The sequence below is a fragment of the Capsicum annuum genome, chromosome 11 (genome assembly GCF_002878395.1).
Source record: "Capsicum annuum cultivar UCD-10X-F1 chromosome 11, UCD10Xv1.1, whole genome shotgun sequence".
NCBI lineage: Eukaryota > Viridiplantae > Streptophyta > Magnoliopsida > Solanales > Solanaceae > Capsicum > Capsicum annuum.
The window spans coordinates 208,560,698-208,584,627 of NC_061121.1; the positions used below are offsets into that span (position 1 = coordinate 208,560,698).

The 23,930-nt window shown below is 33.3% G+C and overlaps 1 pseudogene; it reads right to left on the reverse strand.

The window, feature by feature from the left end:
- Window positions 1–5,621: 5,621 nt before the first annotated feature.
- On the reverse strand, window positions 5,622–10,320 carry LOC107846279 (annotated as a pseudogene).
- Window positions 10,321–23,930: the final 13,610 nt, after the last annotated feature.

Here is a 23,930-nt window from a genome sequence, read left to right on the forward strand (position 1 = left end):
AGTAGCTTATGCATCTACACAGTTGAAGATACATGAGAAGAATTATTTAACTCATGACTTGGAGTTATTGGTTGTGGCATTAACGTTGAAAATATGGCGTTACTATCTGTATAGAGTGCATATGGATATCATTTCAGATCATAAGAGCCTGCAGTATGTGTTCACTCAAAAGGTGCTAAATCTCGGGCAAAAGAGGTGGCTTGAGTTGCTCAAGGATTACGATATGAGTCTCCACTACCATCTAAGTAAAGCTAACGTGGTTGTTGATGCTCTTAGCAGGTTATCCATGGGGAGTCTAGCTCATGTGCAGGAGGGAAAATGAGAATTGGTGAAAGATATTCACCGTTTGGCTAACCTTGGAGTCTATTTTTAGGACTCTGAGGATGTTAGTATGTTCATTCAAGAGGTGGCGTCTCTGGGTGCTAAGGTGAAAAAAATAAGTGTTAGATCCTATCTTGAAGCAAATCAAGGGTGATGTAGGTAGGCAGAAAATGATGGCCTTTGAGATTAGTGGTGATGGTACCGCATTATGTGTTCTCGATATATATGGGTTGCGAGAGAGGATCTTGGTTGAGGCACATAAGTCACGTTACACTATTTATCTCGATTCGACAAAAATATATCATGTCCTTAAGGAGATGTATTGATGGAACAATTTGAAGCACAATATGGCTAGTTTTGTGGCTAAGTACATGGTGTTCCAATAATTTCAAGTTGAGCACATGCGGCCCGGAGGGTTATATCAAGAAATTAAGTTGCTTGTGTGGAAGTGGGAAGTGATCAATATCGATTTTGCTACCGATCTTCCCCGATCTTGAAATCAGTTTGATTTGGTTTGGGTCATCGTGGATAGGATGACAAACTCTTCTCACTTCTTGCCAGTGAGGACTAATTTCTCGGATTAGGATTATATGAGGTTGTACCTTCAATAGATTGTGAAGTTGAATGAGATACCTATTTCCACTATCTCGGATCGTGGTACGCAATTTTCATCACACTTTTTTCGATCATTTCAGAAATATTTGGGGACCAAGGTGAGTCTTAGTACTGTTTTCCACTTGCAGTCAGATGGGCAAGCAGAAAGAACTATTCAAACATTAGAAAAGATTCTTTGAGCTTGCATTACTGACAATGGTGGTAGTTGGGTTAAGCATTTGCCTTTTATAGAGTTTGTATATAATAATAGTTACTACTCTAGCATTAGGATGGCTCCGTTTAAGGCCTTATATGGTAGGAGGTGTAGGTATCCTATTAGATGGCTCACCAAGCCATGGAGAAGGTGAAGGTGATTCAGAATAGGCTTAAAGCCTCCCAAAGTTGCCAGACGTCCTATGCAGATATGAGGCATAGAAAGTTAGAGTTTGAGGTTGGGGATAGGGTATTCTTGAAGGTGTCTTCCATGAAGGGAGTAGTGCAGTTTGGGAAGAAGGGGAAGCTTAGTCCCCAATATGTTGGTCTGTACTTAGTTTTAAGAAGGGTCAATAATGTTGTGCATAAGTAGGAGTTGCCTTCTAGTTTGAGCTCCATTCATCCGGTGTTTTATGTTTCTATATTGAGGAAGTGCGTGGGTGATTCATCACAAATTATGCCTATCAAGGATATTGCTATTTCAGATTCTTATCTTATGAGGAAGACGTGATTGAGATCTTGGATCGGCAGGTTCGTCGGTTGTGGACCAAGGACATAACTTCGGTAAAGGATCTTTGGAGAAACCATAAGGTCAAAGAAGCTAGTAGGGAAGTTGAATAGGACATGAAGTCCAAGTATCCATTCCTATTCTCCATTTCAGAAAATTGTGCTTGAGGTATTGTTATTCTTAATATCTTTATTTTTTGTCTTTGTTAAATTTAGATTGTGAATTGCTTGGTAATCTGTTTTTGTCTTAAAGGTAAAATTAGAGATGTTTGGAGGTTTAATCTTGCTTGTCACTACCTTGTCCCATCATTCGAGGATGAATGATCTAAGTGGGGGAGAATTGAAACACCTTGGATTTTGGCCCTTGAAAATTCTTGAGCTTTGAGCTCACTACCCTATTGACGACTCATCATAAGAGTCATATGGTGTGGATACGGGTCTGTTGACCCTAGTTGTTAGGTGTCCAGCGGCTGGTGGTTGGGTTTTCGATATTGGTAATGACTAGGTGGTATGATTCTTTAGGAGTGGTGACTAGTTGATAGTGGCTTGGCTTGGCTCTGAGTACGAGTGGCTTACTAAGAACTGTGAGGATAGACTACGGGTGGTAAGGTTGAATCATATGTTGTTTAGTGTCTAATCCCTTGGGTTCTATCTTGGATACGACTAAACCATACGAGTCGTATGGTCAGGTCACCTGTAGGATCATGGTGAGGTATGGTGGACAGTGTATGGGTGTCTAACTTACTGTCTTAGTGACGACTCTAGGGTACAAGTCGTATGTTGTGGTCACGAGTCAAGGGTTCGACTCATAACCATATACGACCTTTTTATAGCTTTTAAGTTGAGAGCATTCTGGACATTTCCCACTATAAGTCCCTTTGATACCACTACTTAAAACATCCTTTGGGACTTTATTAACACATTGTTCCCATTAAAACAATCCTCTCTCAAACTCTCTGTTCAATCAAAAGTTAGGGTTTCATCAAGCTAATCAATTAAGGCTTTCAAGGGTGATTTCTCTCCGTGCTTTTTGGTGTCTAAGGCATGTTACTCCTCCCTCATTGTTATTTTACTTAAAAGCACATGTTTTAATGTATGGCTTTCATGATATTTTTATGGTTTTGAAATAAGGCTTGGGGGTTTTGGATGTTCATGGTTGAATATTGTTTCTCATGGTCTAATTATGATTTTCCTTATTTTAAATATGGTATTGAACATGTGGGTGCATAGGTTTGGTGGTTGAACTTGATAATGGTAACTTTCTCTAAACTTATGACTTTTGAAGTGGTTATGACCCCAACTTTGTTTTGTTTAACTGGTTAATAGTAATGAGAAAGGTGGAAATTTGAATCAGGTGCACAATGGAATACCCAAAGTGTTTGATTTGACTTCTTAAAACTAATGCATGGTATAAATGGTTAAATGGTTAAGGATGGTTTTAAAAATCTTGTGGGGTACGCGGAATCCCCCAAGTTAATAATTAATGAAAACCTTGTGGGGTACAAAGAAATCCTGCAAATGAATTTTAATAATTGAGTCTGCGGGGTACACGGGAATCTCCTAAGTATTGGCTAATAACATTGCTTGCAAGCTATAGTCGGTATGACGATACCACTTTATAATGCCTTAATAATTGACTCCTGGAATTGGTTAAAGGCTTTGTCGGACTATTATGGGCGTGGACGGTGTCGATATTAGTGCTAACATTGGTATTGGCTTTGGGATTGGTATTGGTCGGGATATTTGGTTGTGGTTGTTTGGTATCGTATTTAGATTATTATTGTTTTATCTTGTTATATGTTCGAAATTCATCCGACATGAAATGTAGGGTGGTTAATGGTGGGGTATTAGAGGTGGTCTCCGATCCTTTTTGAACTTGAGATACCTAAGATGACTAGACCTGGTTCGAACCATGTCAACAGGTCATGATCTTGAGCCACCATTTTAACATACTATGCATGCCATAGATATTCAGGATTGGAATCACAATGGTGTAGTTCTAAAACAAGTGAGAATACAGGTGTCAGTGCACATTAAAATATAGGTATTGGTGATGAAAATACAAAAAATGCAACAGATAATGTCAATAATATAGCAAGCAACATAAGTTTTGAAAAAGAAAATAAGGGAGTTGCATTAACTAATGAAGAAAAAATGAGATCATTACCAATACCTATAACTTCTTGTATACAACATGTTGATGTTAGAGGATCAAGCAGAACCATTAAAGAGGTATTGTGGCATCACAACCATATTACAACATAAAAGGCATGTCAAACAACTCTATATCCCTTATCAAGTTATCCTTCTTATGACAAAATTTCATAAAACTACAGAAGCTTTATGGAACACATATGGAGTCAGGGGTAAAAGCTCCTGAAGAAAACAACACATGGGAGATTGTTCCTTCGCCCAAAGAAAAATGTCATTGCTTTTAAATGGGTATTCGAAATCAGAGATATGTGGAGATACTGAGAGAACTAAGTCAAGAAAACTAGCAGTGGAATATAATTAAAAATGGATTATACTACCATGAGACATTCTCACTTGTTTCTATGTAGATATGTTTAATGCGTTCCTACAAGGAGATTTATATGAAGAAGCGTATATGAAGTTGCCTCAAGGCTTTAGAATACAGGAAGATCATAGAGCGTGTAAGCTTATGAAGTCATTATATGGACTAAAACAGGCTTCAAGACAGTGGAATATAAAGCTTACTGAAGCTATAATAAATGCAGGATGCAAACAAAGTTTATATGATTATTCTTTGTTCACCAAACAAAAAGGACAAAGATTTGCAACAATCCTGGTCTATGTAGGTAACTTATTAATAACTGGGAACAGTGAAGATCTCAGACAAAAAAATCAAAGGAGTAATGCATTAGAGGTTCAAGATTAAAAACCTTGAAGACTTGAAATACTTTTTAGGGATAAAAGTGTTGAGGTCTAGTAAGGGAATCATGTTGAACCAAAGAAAATATGCACTACGGTTGGTGTCAATCTTGGGACTAGGAGGTGCAAAATCAGTGCATACTCTTATAGATTTGAATCAAAAATTCACATCTATGATTAACATGATAGATTGACAAATAATGAGGCTATTGAAGACATCACAGAATATAAAAGATTAATATACGTGACAGTGAAAAAGGTTGACGTAGTATTTGTTGTCCAAATAAATAGTCAATTTATTTAAGCTTCTAAGGAGTCTCACCAGGAAGCAATAGATAGAATAGTTAGATACATCAAGCAAAGTCCGGGAATAGAAATCTCTTATGTAGTAAAGCTAAAGATAGTCTAACATGTTTTTGTGATGCAAATTGGGCATCATGTCCAAACACTAAAAGGTCACTACTAGAAATTACCCCTATGGCGACAGTTGCAAAACCATTGCAATAGACAGTAAAATCATTGCCATAGATCTACCGCAACGGTTCAACAACTGTCCTATAGGTGGGCATGCGATAGGTCTATGTCAATGATTTATGCGACGGTTGTCTGAACCATCGCCATAGGTCAAGCTATGATGAGGGTTTCAGACAACCGTCTCCATAGCTTGAACTGTGGCGACGGTTATTTTTTGACTTATTGAGACGCCTATTGCAACGACATTAAACCGTTGCGATAGAATCTATTGCAACGACATTAAACTGTTGCAATAGCCTCTATTGCAACGCTTTTGTTATTCTGTTGCAACGCTTTTTGAGTACCTATTACAACTATTTCATTACTTATTGGGATGCCTATTTTCATCTATCGCAGTGGTTACTAACCGTTTCTATAGATTCTATTGCAACGACATAAAACCGTTGCAATAGCATCTATTGTGATGCTTTTGTTATTCTGTTGCAACACTTTTTGACTACCTATTGCAATGGTTTATTGATCTATTGCACCAATTATTAAATTAAAATGATTTATATAAATAGTCAATCGTATTAATGTAAATTTTTATTTACATACATAATAAATTATAACACAATATATACACATCACAAAACAAAATCATTCATTAATAATCTCATAATTCAAAATATGCAACAAACTAGGAATTTAAACACCAAAGCAAAATGTAATCAAGTCCAAATGATTAGTTAAGCTTTTACATACTAGCAAGTTTGAGTCGCGATAAGTTTCAAGAAATTCAACATAAAACAACTGATATTAGAGCATTTATCCACAACCCAAAAATCTTCTCAAGTAAGGTCAATATCTTCATCACTTTCTTCGTCTCTTTCTTCATTTTGGACACCTATGAAAAGAGAACAAAATAATATAAATTAGCACTTAAATGCCGACATAAAAAGATTAGAATCACCAAGGTTGTGGACTGTCAAAGTGGGCTTGTGGCAGCAAGCCAAGGATGATATCTTATCCTCAAACAAATTGTGGAGGGGAGGTACAATTTGTAAGTAGATATGAGAAGCTACAAGCATCGACGCCAATGACTAAATCAATAGTTGTTTATTGAGGGGGGCGAGAACTACTCTACCATATATTAGTGATGAACATTTGCAAACTCTTAGTGTTGCAAGTTAAACAGCTCAAATTAGCAGACCACGTCGACAAAAAAGAAAAGTATTTGTTTTTAATCCTCAATTTGTAGAATCTGAAGGGGAGGTAAAGGCTAACATTGTGTGACTAGGAGGTGACGAATTCAAGCCGCATAAACAACCTCATGCTAACATGCAAGGTAAGGCTGCAAGCATAAGACCCAATGTGGTCCAACCCTTAACTGCACCCGCATATAGCGTGGGCTTAGTGCAACAGGTGCCTCTTTCCTTTCAATTTTAAAAATTTGCACTACTGAGTTGTGCTCAACATATTTAATCTTATTCTCAGTGAAATGAGAAAACGTACTCCATTTCTGACAGAATCTACAAACCTAATTAAACATAATGTAAGAACCCAAACTGTCTTCTGCCATACTTTGTCATTTCCTCATTTTCCACTTACCTAAATCAGTAGAAAATATTCAGTGTGAAAAGGGACAAGTATCATAAAAGGCTACCATCAACCCTCCATTAGTGAATTGGAGGTAGGGTAAGTTCTGAGGATAAGGTGGACTCACAATTTGTCGAGTGTAGACTAAGGGGAGAGTTTCAGATATCGAATGTAAGAAGAGCGAAAGTGTTACAGGGTAATATGTTTCCACTCCTGTCAGTATGATTTCTATCATTGTGGTTATTCGGCAAAAGTCGTATGTGGTGACGTTTTTTAACAACTATGAAGATTATTGGAGGTTGGTAACCTGGTTCAAGTGATGCACAAGCCTGTGTATCACGCAGAGTGAGTGAACTAGACGAGCACAAAACTGAAAATAGTATATGAATGGTTCCAACATTTGCATACATACCTTACGAATTGCATCGAGTTCATAAATTTGGACCTGATAAAACTGGCCATCACTTATACCATCCCTGCACAAAATTGAAAGACAACATAAAGTACAACGACAACTAAGTAGGTGCGGTTCAATACTATTGGTGGTCTAAAGCCAAATTTCAATGAGAGGCCTTAATCACATTGACAATCTGTTTTCATCGTGAAACTTATCGATCACACGATATAGTTAGTACCTGTAGAATATTATTCTCAGTGGTTTCTGTCTTGTGGCTTTATTGAATGCCAATAGAAGTTCTCTGAGAAAGGGAGTAAAACAAATATCTCAATACATATTTGTCGAAAATAAAATGTTACAGTAACGAGAATTCAATAAATATGAACCTAATAATCTCTCCAGTCATTGTTCCTCGTTGAGGATCTTGCCAGGTCCAGTTAAGACCCTAAATGAGTTCTTGTCTATGAGGCTGAGCACATACTAAAGTGGGGCATATTTAGTAACTTCTGGCCAATCTTTTGATGCAACAACCTGAATCAGGAATGTCGTATATCCAAATTTAAAGACTTTGAAAGAGGTTCCAACGTTTACGTATGATAAACAAATATTTGAGTTGATTCTCATAAGGTCACTCAACTAGTAGTTATCATCTCAGAACGTCACTATTCTTCTTGATTTCAACATTTTTCAATAAAGAAAGCGACTTTCTAAGATAATAACTATTAGTTGAGTTATCAACAACTCACAAATTCTTGATACAGCAGCAATCGATGGGCTACAGTCCTTTCCTGATTCCGAATGAGTCACATCAGCACCAAATATAAACGTTGGGATATCACTAAAGAGAGGGATTTTCCATCTCAAAGCATATAAAAGTACCGTTTTTCTTCCTCCCATTTATCAGACAAGGATCATTAAACTTAAGAAAAAATCCGACTGACACATACTTTGAAAGTTAAACAAGGAAAATAATCATCTCAGCGAGTCAAATTGCTACATACCTTTACATTTATTTTCAGTAATACATTTGATAGACATTACTTGCGAATTTTTAATACATTCTTTGTCAGGCAACACTGAGAAATCAACCCCAAATCTGTCTCACAAATTTTCTTCAGAGTACCTAAAGATTTAGTAACGATCAATGTGTCACTCAACAACATTCACTCATATATAAACAATTCATATTCCTAATGTATCAAACATGATTCATGTTTACATCATCATGTCATCTTTATCTGTTGTAGCAGGTAACGTATCTTAGTTTCAAGATTTCAAATCTCACATACCTATATACAGCATTTGGATGATTTTTTCACTATTGGCATACAAACTTAAACTCCGCAGAAAAAGGAACTTAGGACTAATTTCTTCATGATCAAAAGCCTTTTAGAGTGAAAACCACAACGAACTAGATATTATGTTAACGATTGTAATCAATTTATAGAAGACTCAACGGATTTTGGTACATACCATACAAAGATCCATTGTTATCAGGAAGAATGGCTATTAGTAGCTCCAATTCTTTTCCTCTAAGTTTACTAGCAGCAGCATTGTATACATAATTTAGTGCCTTCTTTGCCTGATCTGGTCTTGCATAATAAATCGGTATCACTGGCTCACAATTGAATTCCTGAGATGAAGTTTCAATTATCAGACCATTTGACAGCATGATTAGGCTATGTCGCTCGGATTGTCCAAATATATTGTCGGATCCTCCAAAAATCCACTGCGTTTCAAGAATTTGAAGGGCAACATAATAGGCTAAAACATATTGAAATTGGGAACATTTACCATTCCAGAGAGTTGGCACATTTGAGAAAGCTGTTGACAAAAGCCACGGGCTGCGTTTTCTTGGACGTTACATGAGAAGTTGATACAAGAACAGTGGTTTACAGTAACCATTGATTACTTTCTATACGATGAAGGCAAACAACGTTCAATTAGAATCATTCTTCAAATGCTAAATTTAAAACCAAAGGCTCTTATGTACCTTATTTATCATGTTCCATTGGCCTAGCTGTGGATGATATTTCTTTTCTTTCCCTGCATCATGGTACTTTAACTAACAAAAACAAGAAAAACAAATAAATAAATAAATCTGTTAGTGGTTTTGAAAACGAGTATATAAGTACACCTATATCAGTCATTACCCACGGTGTTGGGAGGACTCGAACCTCCACTGATGCAAGCTTATCATCAATATTGATGCCAAACTCTTTGGCAAAAGGATCTTGCTTGTATCCGTTCTGGCGAATGGTCTGTACATAGACACCATTTAGTTCATTAACAAAAAAACTTGTCTTTGTTACTAGAAAGCAATTGCATTTCAAAACTTGTCTTAAAAATATGGTTGTGTGCGTGCGCTTATTACTCCCTCCGTTTCAATTTGTTGTCTGATTTTGACTAGATACGGAGTTTAAGAAAGTAAAGAAGACATCTGAATCTTGTGGTCTTAGACTAAGGATATGTGGAATGAACGAAAATGCCTTGTGTTCGTAAACATGTCATGTGGAAAGTAAGAGCCAAAGAGTTGTTAGAAAAGGAAAGAGGCATCCTTTTTGGAGACGCTTACATGAAAATGGATCAAAAAACCTGCAAAATGTCCATTTCTTGTTTCCGCAGTCTTTGGCACGATGATTTTAACAGTGAAGTTATCTGCTTCTCGTCCAACCTTTTGGTGTATGTCTATCCCTCGAGTATCATACAAGCCTATTACAACAATCATTATTTGGAGAAACTTTGCACTTGAGATAAAAGATAATTGAATCTTGAAGTAGCTTTGCGTCTTTACCTCAATCGACAAGTAATTTACTTTCTTTTGGCTTCCAACAAGGACACAAGGTAGATGAAGATACTGAATGGTAAATCCATACACCTCTTGAAAATACTCGATGACTGATTTCATGTTCTTTTCCTCATCGACAAGAAAACTGTATTGAGAATAAGAAAGTAAAGCATTAAGGGCCGCGGAAATGCAAAACAAAACTAGAACTCAAGCAATGTTAAACTAGAAGTACATTAGCTCCCTTGTTGGCTGTGATGTCAAACCAGAAATTCGGTATCTCCTTCGAATATTTCCCTTATGTGTAACTTCAACTTTAACACCTCTGAGAGCCTGTCCTACATCAATAGTGAAATTCTCACCATCCACTAGCCATGTCTGCTCATTCTCAACCTCACCTATCTTAGAACGTTTTTGCGTCGAATTCAAGGATAACAGAGAAACAACGAAAGAAGCTAAACCCATAAAAATCAAAAAATAAATCAAGGAGAAATCAAAAATGTTCACGCGATCAAATGAATCCAACAATCAAATATTCTCTAAGGAGAAGAAAAACTCAAAATTTAATTTACTAAAATATAATTTTCTTATTTATTTACTTTCTTTTATATTATATGTTCCTTTGTAATAATATTCTTTAAATGCGCACGTATACTCATCTATATAGCACATATTATATATTGCTAATTTTAACATTAAATTCCTATTCGTATCTTTCTCTTTATTTTGCTCTTCTTCTGTTGTTATACTACTAAATTCTTCTCTTATAGTTATTTCATATTTTTTCAATATTTCTGTTCGTAGTATTTTAGTAGGTATTGATATTCCTTCTGTTTTATTATCAGATCTTAGCACTTTTTTACTTGCTTCGGTTAGGTTTAAAAATCATAATTTTACTGTTCCTATTAATGTTTTTTCTATATATTTTGGTGTATTTGTTGTATCTCTTTTGTTATCTAATAATTGTTTTGACATGTATCCTACCCATAGTTGCATTGTTTTATTTGTATCTATTACATAGTCTAAATCTAAAAAATTGTAATTAATTATTTGCTTTGGTGTCCATTTATTATAATCATCCTTTGGATTATATCTTTTAAACTTATTTTTGTAATTATAGGTTGGTTTCTTATTTCTGATGTACTAGGTAATATATTTTTATCTGGAGTATTTACTTCTGTTTTTATTAGTTCTAGATTTTCTTTATTAATTACTTCTTGTTTTAATTAATTTCTAGTTTTCCTATGTTTTCTAGAATTTCCATATATGTTTCACTATCTTCCGAATCATAATTATCTGTTTCTTCAGCATCTATTGCATTTATTTTTAGTTTACTGGTTTCTGGTTCTTTATTTTTTATTTTTAATTTTTCTTTAAATTGATTTATCTCGTTTAATAATTTTTGTTCTTTATCTTTTTCTTCTTTTTCTTTCTATCTCTTCTCATATAAATCTTTTAGCATTTGTAGTTCTTTTAGCATGAACGATTATTAGATAATAAAATAGATACAACAAACACATCAGAATATATAAAAAAGACATTAATAGGAACAGTAAAATTATGGTTTTTAAACCTAGCCGAAGCAAGTAAGAAAGTACTAAGATCTAATAATAAAACAAAAGGAACATCAATACCTACTAAAATTCTACCAACAAAAATATTGAAAAAATATGAAATAACTATAAGAGAAGAATTTAGTGGTATAACAACAGAAGAAGAAGAGCAAAATAAAGAGAAAGATACGAATAGGAATTTAATGTTAAAATTAGCAATATGTAATATGTGCTATATAGATGAGTATACGTGCGCATTTAAAGAATATTAGTATAAAGGAACATATAATATAGAAGAAAGTAAAGAAATAAGAAAATTATATTTTAGTAAATTACCTGAACCATTTAGTTCAAAAATAATAAAAAGTTGGGATGAAGAAAAAATAGTAGATACCCTAGGAGCATGAATAAATTTTTTACAACAATGGTATAGAAATCTATTGAAAAATATAGAGAAGAAATAAAAATGAAAAAAACATTAATAAGAAATTTAGCACCTACCCATAGTTGTATTGTTTTATTTGTATCTATTACACAGTCTAAATCTAAAAAGTTGTAATTAATTATTTGTTTTGGTGTATATTTATTAAATTCATCCTTTGAATTATATATTTTAAACTTATTTTTGTAATTATAGGTTGATTTTCTTATTTCTGATTACTAGATATTATATTTTTATCTAGAATATTTACTTCTGTATTTATTAGTTCTAGATTTTCTTTATTAATTACTTCTTGTTTTTCATTAATTTCTGGTTTTCCTATGTTTTCTAGAATTTCTGTATATGTTTCACTATCTTTCGAATCCTAATTATCTGTTTCTTCAGCATCTATTGCATTTATTTCTAATTCATTGGTTTCTGGTTCTTTATTTTTTATTTCTAATTTTTCTTTAAATTGATTTATCTCGTTTAATAATTTTTGTTCTTTATCTTTTTCTTCTTTTTCTTTCTGTCTCTTTTCATATAAATCTTTTAGCATTTGTAGTTCTTTTTCTAATTCAGCAATCCTACTATTTTTAGTTTCTTCTATTTTTCGTATTTTTTCTGTAGTTTGTTGTTTTATTTTATCTATTTCCTTTTTTCTGTGTATCTCTTTGTTTTTTCTTTCTATTCTTACCATGACTATCAACTTATCTTCTAATTTTAATTCTTCTTTTTCTAACATTAAATATAAATGTTCAACTATTTTCTTATATCTCCTTCCTAAATTAGAGAATACTATTTTTATTTTTAATCCTTCATGATTTTCATATGTTTTTTCATCTATTATAAATTCTTCTTTGTTCATTTTATTTAAATTTATATAGGTTATGTTGATATATATATATTCTAGACTATCTATTGTTGATTCTAAATTTGATATTTCTTCTTTTTGTGCATTTACTTTTACTAACTCCGGCAATTATGTTATACTGTTGTCTTTCTATCCTTATTTTAAATTCTTTACGTTTTTCAGATATTATTTGTTTTAATTTTTTATATTATTGTGGTTTTTGTGGGTTATTCATCTAAACAAATATTATAAATATTATTTTGGTGGATATCTAAATCTAATTTTTATCATAATTATTAAATAAATCCAAATATATAATACTTCCGTAACTTTAATTAGCATATGCTCTAATACCAATTATAGGGGGTGCGGATAACTTGGGTAATAAATAGATAGGTCAAAGTCGTAGAAGAACACACTAACCTTAAAATCCCCAAATTGAAGTGCGAATTTGAGAGAAATTGAAGTGCTAAATCGATTTGACTTTCCAACACAAATTGAGAACTGAAATTCGGTCTCACTTTCCAACAATAAGAGAAATTAAAGTACAAAATTAGCCCTAATTGCAAATCAAAGTGCAAATTTGATATGAAATTAAAGTGCAAATCAGATATGGTTTATGTTTAACTCACCAAATTGCAATTCTACAATCGGCCTGAAGCTCTCTACACCACAGCTCACTACAGTCGGTCCGATTCAATAAGCGTTGCTATAGCTTATTTTATTTATCTATTGCAACGCTTAATGTCAAAAGCGATGCTTATAGTGTTAAATTGTAGCTAATAGAACAATTATTTTTGGTAACGCTTAAAACCGTTGCAATAGACCACCTATTGTCATGCTTTGTTAATCATCGTCAAAAAATTTGTTGCCATAGAGATAACTTTCAGTAGTGGGTCTATCACTGAATTTGCGGTGAAGTTTGGTGAGTCATTTATTTTATGGAAACCAAATAAGCAACAAAAAGTGTCAAGGAGCTGGCTGAGGCAGAATATAAAAGTTAGTAGCAGTAACAACAGAAGTGGTTTGGCTGTTAAGATTGTTTGAGGAGTTGACTATCAAGATCAAAACTCCTGTAAATGTAATTTCGTGATAACAAGGCAATATTTTAAATAGAAGCAAATTCCATTTTTCATGATAGAAATAAACATATTAAGGTAGATTGTCAATTTTTGATGAACAAGATCAATGAAGTAAATGTTCATACAGAGTATCATTTACACAAAGGATCAGCAGGCAAATATCTTAATCAAAGGTCCTTGGTCAGGTGCAACACAACATCATATTAGGTTAGCTTGATATGCTAAACATTTTGCCTATACTTGAGGGAGAATGTGAAAATATCTGACCTCATGTGAGTTGGCAGTACATATAGTGGAGCTGGAGTTAGTTACACAATTGGTTAGGAATGCTAACCAAAGTTAATAGGCGGTTATGATTAGCACAATATATTCGTTCACTCTCGTCTCTTAGTTCTCTAGTTCTCTGGTTTACCGGTTTAACTCATACATTACTTAGTATGCTTGTGTTCATGGAGAATTAGGTAAATTCTCTGTAAATTTTATAATTTACCTTCCTCTGACTTCACTTTGTGAAAATATATTAAATATGTTGTTGTTTTACTAATTAACATATTTGTAGTTTGATCGTCTAATTAATTACTAACATACTATTGGTATGACGCAAAACTTAATTGGTCTAGATTGTCAATTACTATGCTCTCCAAGTTTTTTTATTAAACTTGGTTAAGTTAATTCATGATAAATGATATACTGTACGTTTATACCAATACAAAATATCATCCAAAACTACAAGTTGGAAATCTTTTCAATCATTCCAAAAGAGCGAATGACATTTTTTATTACTTGATAATTGATTAGCATTTTAGTATTTTCTTAATAATATTGATTTGCTTTACTTTTTAATTTTCTATCATAAGCTGCTGAATAAACTTCTCCACTTCTCCATTTAAAATTGATTGTAATAAGTCATTATTCCATCCAATTATACAACCGTGCATTAGTTGACTTTTCTGTTCACTTAGGCATTTTATGCCTATTTATTCACTTGGAGTTAATGGTAGGTTTAAGGCACATAATAGATGTGGGTTGCTGCAGTAAATCATCATTAAGGAGTGTTATTTCATTATTAATGATGGATGAAATTAATCACCATTTTTTAAAAATTCATGTAACCATCCATTCTTTATTTCCTCATAATATCTTTTAACTCTTGTAACTTATAGAACATTGATCTTTCCACTACTTCTTCCAATTCATTACATAGAATATGTTCTCACCTGTAAATAGTGGTGGTCTTATATATTTTTTCAAAGTAAAAAAAATATATAGAGAGTTAAAAAAAGTTAATAAAAAAAAGAATTTATTAGTTGAAGAGAGGTGTTCTTTTTGTGGAGCTTTAAACTCAATCCTTGTCTAGAGTTTGTTGAGTTGTATTTTGTAAGAAGGTTCTTGTATCCTGGAGTGAAAAAGTCAAGAAAATTACTGCTGGACCAATGAAAATATTTGCTGCAGTGGGCTTGAATGTCGGGGCTTTGGGCCACAGGTGACAAAAGAGTTTTAAAATGAGGTGTAGGTGACACAAGTCTTAATTATTAGTTGGAGGTGACAATTAATTTATTATGGATTAAGAAAGTTGGAAAAGTTTAAAAATGACCCACAAGTTTTTAAATTTATACTTTGATCCCAATGTTTACCTAAAATAACGGAAAATGGAGGGAAAAAAGGCATCTTTCTCTCTCCTCATCCATTGTTGTTTTCTCTCTTAGCGATTTTTATTGTTCATTGTTTCTACTGCTTTATTCATCATCTTCTGCTTCATTATCATCATATTCTACTTCATTATCATCTTCATCTTCTTCTTGTCGACCATTTGTTGTTGTTGTTGTTAGTACAGCGCTACTGCTGCTATCTGACCAATTTCTTAGGTTAAATTTTGTTTACTACATCACTTTCCACTTTGGCATTACTTCATAGGTGACTTTAATTAAGTAAAATTATGATTCTTATTCGTATTTGTCATCTGGGTACACTTCTATTTTTCCAACAATGGATAAAACCCCGATCTTGAATCCAACATAAGTGCCCACAATTAAAACAGATCAATCATTTGGTGCATCCGATGAGTAATCTGTTGTATCAGAAGATTTATCTGTTGCATCAGACTGTTTATCTATTGCATCAGAAGATTTATCTGTTGCATCGGACATATCATTTGTTGCATCAAAATGCTTATCTGTTGCACCAGACTAATTATCTGTTGCAACGAATGATTAATCTATTTGGAACAACACAAATCAGCCCTTGCCACAAACCCAACAGATAACCAATATGTTTCAACTCTTGCTATTGCTACTGGATTCAAAATTATTCCTTACGTCCAATTACCCATCCCAAATTTCCTAATTTGATTTCTCATTTTATTTGTCTTTTTCATTAATCAAGAAAAGATAAAAAAATTCATGTTTTACCCTTTGCATTAATTACTTTTTCTTCAAATTAAAATGGAAACATTATTTAATAGGGGGACTATACGCCGACCGACGTTAAAAACTTTCTTCTCTTATGAAATTTCGATTGAATAGCAAATAATGGTTATTTCAAAACACGTCTACTGTCCCACCAACTGATCAGTGGGTTATGGTAAACTAGACATATTATTAATTATTTTTCTTAATCAATATGGTATCTCAATTCAAGATGGGTAATTTGAGACGGAGGGAGTATGAATTAAAACGTCAGAGTCGAGCAACAAACTAGTCATCTGTTGAAACAAACTATTTATCTGTTGCATCAGACTTCTTATCTGTTGCAACATATGAGTAATCTGTTTTGAACAACACATCAGCCCCTGCCAAAAACCCAACAGATAAATATTGCTATTGCTACTGGATTCTAAATTATTCCTTTTTACGTCGAATCATCGACATGTTTGTTGAGAAGATAATAGACAGAATGAAAATTAAATATGGATTAAAACGTCAAAGATCAAACATCATTTTTTATTAAACAAAAACAAATAAAAATACATATAATAGACTAAAAGAAAAATAATAATCTAATTATTATTATTATTATTATCATCATCAGCATCATCATTGCCAGTCGGCCAATCTTCAACCAAAAGTAGCAAGGCCCTCCTTAGCCTGCATATCTCGCGGAGCATTCTTGCTCTAACTCCTCCCAGTTTCCATTGTAGGTCACGAACTTGATTCCGAAGTTTATTCACGATGTTTTACAGAAAAGCAAAGTCTCACACTGGGTCAGCCATAATCTTCTAGAGTGTAATATGAAAGACGAGATGCAGTAAATAAATAGAGTGTAGTTAAATAAGCGATTGAGTAAGGAGGGACCTATTTATAGAGGATTGAATTTGAATGAAAGGCAAAAAGACACGACTGTTCACCTCTATTCATTAATTACATTTTTTATTAAATTAAGAAAATAAATATTGTGATAATTCATGACTTTTTAGATTATTATTATTAATTAGTTCTTTCCAAGAACCATTTTTATTGAGTTGTGGCAACAAATTCTATATCTGTTGCATCGGATAACACATCTGTGACAACAGATATATCATATACTGCAATAAATATAAAATCTGTTGCATCAGATAACCTATCTATTGCAACATATAATCTAACTGTTCACCTCCATTTATTAATTATATTTTTTATCACTGTGAAAAGTAATGACTTAATTAAATTAAGAAATATTGTGATAATTCATGACTTTTTAGATTATTATTATTAATTAGTTCTTTCCAAGAATCATTTTTATTGAGTTGTGACAACATATTCTATATCAGTTGCATCAGATAAATCAGTCGTGACAACAGATATATCATCTGTTGCAACAATAGTGAACCTGTTGCATCAGATAATATATTTGTTGCAACATATAATCTACTTTTAAAAAAAAAACTATTAACATATCATTAATCCAAATTTGCTAACTTTTTTATTTTATAAATAAAAAAAAAACACCTTTTCAAATTCTTTAATAAAATAATAATCATTTTTATTTTCTAGCAACAAATTGTATATCTGTTGAATCTGATAAACCATCAGTTGCAACAGATATACCATCTGTAGCAATTCTATATTAATATCTTTTTTGATTTCTTTTAACAGCTGATATATCAGTCGCAACAGATGGGGAATTTGATGCATCAGCAACAACTGTTGAATGTATGTGTTTTTGTTTAAGACAAAAAGTCACGACCTTGACCTTGTTTTTTTTAACAATCATCATATAAGTTAATTAATCTAATATTGTGACTTTTTTATTATATAATAAATAATTTTAAAAAATAAATTCAAAAATAAAAATGGTGAAAAGTCACGATCAGTTATTAAAATTAAATAACCATTATTTTACGGTTATAAATTGTGTTTATCATTTATTTCCTTATTATTTATTTACGAAACATTTTTCATATTAAATAATCGAAAAGTCATGATTTTCACCCTCTCAATAACAATAATAACCCTTTTAATTAATAACTGTCTGGTGCAACATATGATTGATTTGTCGCATCAGATTAACCTCTGTTGACACAAATTGCTCAATTTCTACCACCAACCATCGACATGTTGAAAACAAGGAATAAACAAAATGATTATTAAATACTAACTAAGAATTAAAAATTCAAAGTCGACCACCAAATGAAACATAGATTTTTGAATCCCTTGGGTAGATCCTATATACAAAAGGAGGAAAATACATACGCTAAAATAAAAAATATTACCTAATTATTATTACTACTATTATTATTATTGTCAATCAGACATTTTTCATCCGGCAGCCTTGCTTCTCAGCCTTGCTCCGAAGTCAACCAAATCTCTCTGGAGTTCATCAAACTGCCTTTGAAGTTTACGCAAGGACTCGATATGAATATTCTTGTATGAATATAGATCATCCATATTTGTAAGGAGGGACCTATTTATAAATTATTGTATCTTGAAAAGAAAAGAAAATTGCTTTAAAATAAATCTAACAGATGGGTACTCTGTTGCAAAATATATTTCTTCTGTTAGATAACTTAAAACATACTGGCAATCTTTTGCAACAAATGTATATATCTATTTGATTTCTCCAACAGATATGTCATATGTTGCAACAGGTTGATCATCTATCGTAACAGATGTCTCCAATTGTTTGACAATATAAACAGATGTGGCATCTGTTGCAACTAGCTAGTCATCTTTTTATTCAATTTAAGCCATAGATGGGCTAGAAAGAATAAGGTGCGTGCAGATTGATACACTATCATATGTGTGGGAGTTACTGATAAGGTCACCGGGACAACACACACAAAGTGCAATGTTTTTGTGAATACAGTTTTTAACCAATTAGGCACTGATCATTCAACAAGATCCTGCATTGTACCATTAAGTTTGATGGGTTCAAAATTGATAAGGCTGAGGACCTCATGAAGATGGTATAAATACTCTATTTACGAATTACTGACGGTTGTTGCTCGTGTTTATATGTGTCAAGTTTTGAAAAGGGATCAATATTTGTCGTCATTACAGAGAACCAATAGCGATTGGACTTAACTTTAAGTGTGCATTGGACTCTAAAAAGACCTTCGAAACCTCGTACTGCATTAAACAAGAACGGAAAACCAATAGAAATTCCCTTGGCCCAAATTTATATGGTTGGGTTGCTCGCTTGGGGTGATGATTATATGTCAGAAGGTGCGGTAGGAGAATGCTTTCGAGGGAAAATGGGTGGTTGATGGAAGACTGTATCATTTGAGAGCTAATTGAAGAAGAGACATAGGGTAGAAAGTAACTTCTAATGAATCTGATCGATGAAATTATCTTAAAAGATGTGAAATCTGAATCAAGTGCAAATATGAAAGTGTATCCGGTAATGTAATTTCATCTGTTGTCTCTCTGAAAGAAAAATAATGCAGATGAACACTTTGCTAGGGAGCTTCGTAGTCTAGATAATCACTTGGATAAAAAATAAGAGAAGACCAACAAAGCAGCCTCACAGGCATCGAGGGTTGAAATGATATACATCAAGTCTAGAAAACTTACGCCAACAAGAAACTGCAGTTAAAATAAGAAATCTAAGCGAAGGCGGCAATTTCTGAATTTTAAATTTCATCCCATGCCTTCTTGTTTGTGTTTCCGATCAGGTCCACTGCCGTTGACCTGATCAGAACTGTAAACGAGATTTAAAGGCAAATAGAGCATCATTACTTCCTTAGCAATATGGATTAATTGATTATGTTTTCTTGCCTTAGCATGCTTTCAATATTTCGTGGAGAAGATCAGATGCTTGCTGTGGTATGTGAATCTTGATAATTTTCAAGCTTTCCTTAAACTTGCTGATTTTGTATTCCAGCTGGTCTTTGCGGTCTTCGAAGTTGGTCAAGAGTTCATTATCTCTTGTGAGCTTGATCATGAACACTACCTTCAAAGTTGTGGAATTCTAGAATCCCTTCAAAACACTTTCTTCAGTAGTCTTAAAGGATACATGGAGGGTCGTTGTGTTTGTTTTAGGTCAAAATGTGTTTATGCACGTTGAAGATGTGGTCCCAACAGTTGAACAACACACTTTTATCGAGCGTTGCTCAATGCATCTTGCTCAACTAATTTGATAAATTAATAAACAAGAAATTATGTAGCGTGTGATCTAAACTGACTCTACCAAGCCTATCAAATATTACGTAACTCCAGGCTCATTACCCTATAAAAATATGACCGAGTTAGTGCACAAATCAAACAAGCTTAATCTGTCAGCCTTTCACTGATCACTCTTCTCCAATATAGATGACAAGATATCTGCTATGCAAAAGTCTACACTATCGCCAGACATGCTTACCAGGGAGCAATTCTTCAGAAGGCATCAACGGTAATCTCTCAATATCAAGTGATATTGAGAGATTCCTAGTCATGACTTCCAAGACTTTTACTACGACAAGAATTTTTGCTGATAAGATATCCGTTATGTGATAGAATCCCAACCAGAGTTAATCCAACATTTGGACTTTTGCATGGCAAATATCTTGTCATCAGCAAAAATTCTTGCCGTAGCAAAAGTCTTAGAAAGTCAGGACTAGGAGTCTCTCAATATCACTTGATATTGAGAGATTACTGTTGATGCCTTCTAAAGAATTGCTCCCTAGTAAGCATGTCTGGCAACGGTGTAGACTTTTGGATAGCAAATATTTTGTCATCTATGTTGGAGAAGAGCGATCAGCAAAATGGTTGAAATATTGAGCTCGTTTGATTTGTGCACTAACTCGGTCATAGGGTAATGAGCCTGGAGTTACATAACGTTTGATAGGCTTGGTAGAGTCAGCTTAGATCACATGCTACGTAACTCCTTGCTTATTAATTTATAAAATTGGTTGAGTAAGATGATTGAGCAATGCTTGATAAAAGTGTGTTGTTCAACTGTTGGGACCACATCTTCAACGTGCATCAACATATTTTGACCTAAAACAAACACAGCGACCCTTCATGTATCCTTTAAGGCTTCTGAAGAAAGTGTTCTGAAGGGCACCTAAAATGCCATAACTTTGAAGGTGGTGTCCCTGATCGATCTCACAAGAGATGAGGAACTCCTTACCAACTTCGAAGACGGCAATGACCAGCTTGAATACAGAATCAGCAAGCTGGAGGCAAACTTGAAAATTATCGGGATTCACTACTACAACAAGCATCTGATCTTCTCCAAGGAATGTTGAAAGCATGATAAGTCAAAAAAACACAATCAATTATAACCATATTACTACGGAAACAATGATACTCAATTTTCCTTTCAATCTCGTTTGTGGTTCCGATCAGGTCAACGGCAGTGGACCTGATAAAAAACACAAACAAGAAGGCATGGGATGAAATTTCAAATTCAAAAATTATCGTCTTCTCTTAGATTCCTTATTTTAACTGCTGTTGCTGTTGGCATAAGTTTTCTAGATTTTGTTCTACATTATTTCAACCCTCAATACCGGTGAGGCTGCTTTTTTAGTCTTCTCCTATTTTCTATCTAGGTGATAATCCCGAACACGCGGATCCCTGGTAAAGTATCCATCTGCATTATTTTTCTTTCAGAGAGACAACAGATGAAATTACATTATCGGATATACTTTCATATTTGAACTTGATTCAGATTTCGCATCATTTAAGATAATTTCATCGGCCAGATTCACTAGAAGTTACTTTCTACCCTACGTCTCTTCTTCAATTAGATCTCAGATGATATAGTCTTCTATCAACCACCTATTTTCCCTCGAAGATATTCTCCTACCGCACCCTCTAGCGTATAATCATCACTCCGAGCGAGTAACCCAACCATATAAATTTGGGCTAGGGTAATAACTATATTGGTTTTCCGTTCTTATTAGATGCAGTGCTAAACTTTGAAGGCCCTCTAAAGGTATAATGCACCCTAAAAGTTAGTCCAATCATTATTGAATCTCTTTACAATGACACCAAAACTAGATCCCTTCACAATGCTTGATAAAGAAACATGAGCAACAACCGACATTAAATCTTAACAGGGTATCAGAACAATATTCATGGTTCCTCAGCCTTATCAGTTTGGACCTACCAAACTTAACTGTAAAATTGCAGACATCTTGTTTGAATGATCTATGACTAATCAGTAAAAACAACATTCACAAAATCAGTGCACTCTATGTGTGTTTCCATGATAACATTATCAGTAATACATACCTCCCACATATGAAGTGGTTCCATCTGCATGCAACTTATTACTTCGAACCCATCTTTACTGCAACCTCTTGTGATGGTCCGGCAAAAGTTGATCAACTGTCAGTTCCTTATATCTAAAAAGAAGAGAAAAAAATTAATGTCACAGAAAGAACATTATCCATCTATTGCAATAGATGTAGAGTCTGTTGCATCAGATGTGGAGTCTGTGTCAACAGATGTAGAGTATGTTGCAACAGATGTAGATTCTGTTGGAATACTTCAAACCAGCCTTTCTGATGGTTTGATTTGTTTCAATAGTTTCTCCATCTGTTTAAACATCAACAATAGTATAAACTATAGATAAAAAACATCAATAACAAAACAACAACAATATTTTTTTCAATAACATCATCAACAACAAAGAAGCAACATCCTTTGTTCTAGAACCATCAACAACACCACACCATAAGTTCCAACAACGCCAACCCCACCAACAACACCAACAAATCCATCAACAATAATGAAACAAATAAAATACATACAAAAAAATGATACTGCCAACAAGGCTTTTAAACTTCTCCCAATAAATGACTTTTTTCGCATATTGTAATAAAAATTCTCGATTTGTTTATTCAACACTTAAAAGTTATTTCAAATTTTTTTAATAAATATGATATGGGTAAATAGTAATTAAATAAAAAAAATAGATGTAAATAACTTGGAAAGAAGAAGATAAGAATGAAAGAGCAATAATAAACCATACCTTAATGTCAAAAGGGGGATCAAAATAATAATTTTAGTCGAAGAAAGATATGGATCTGTTTAGATTCGAAGGTATCTTTATGAGAAGAGAAGAGAAAAGAGAGAACAAAAGGTTGTGTAACCCTAAAGAGGAGAGAAAGAAAAAGATAAAAGTTGAATAAAATAAACTGCAGCTGAAGGAAGAGAGATGAGATAATTTCTATAGATGTATTTTGTACGTAGACGTGGGGGTTTTCAATATTCATTAATTAATATTCATTAATTTCATTAATAATTTGAGAGGCACGAAGAAGACTAAGACTAGTGACATTGAAAAGACAAGGCAAGACTGCTCAATGAACTCACTTTTGAGATATTCAAGAAATATTTTTTACCACCTTTAGTAGTAAGTACTACTTGATATTATCTACTTGGACAGAAGCTTGCTTTAAAACTAAAAGAGAAAAAAAGATTTTCAAACAGATATGTCATCTGTTGCAACATATATAAATATCTGTTTAGAAATCCAAACAGCTCAGTCATCTATTACAACAGATATCAATATCTGTTTAAAAATTCTAACAGCTCAGTCATCAGTGACAATAGATAAAAATATCTATTTGATAATTAATTAAATCAGATATGTCATCTGTTACATTAGATATAAAAATCTATTTGAAAATTTCTAACAGCTCAGTCATCTATCACAATAGATGCAAATGTCTATTTGATAATTAAATCAGATATGTCATCTGTTACAACAGATATAAATATCTATTTGAAAATTTCCAACAGCACAATTATTTGTTGTAACAAATTTAATTGCAGTTGATTTAGGTGGAACTAGGGATGAATGAATGAGCTTACAATGTCAACTACAAATCCAATTGAGTCTTTTTAATTA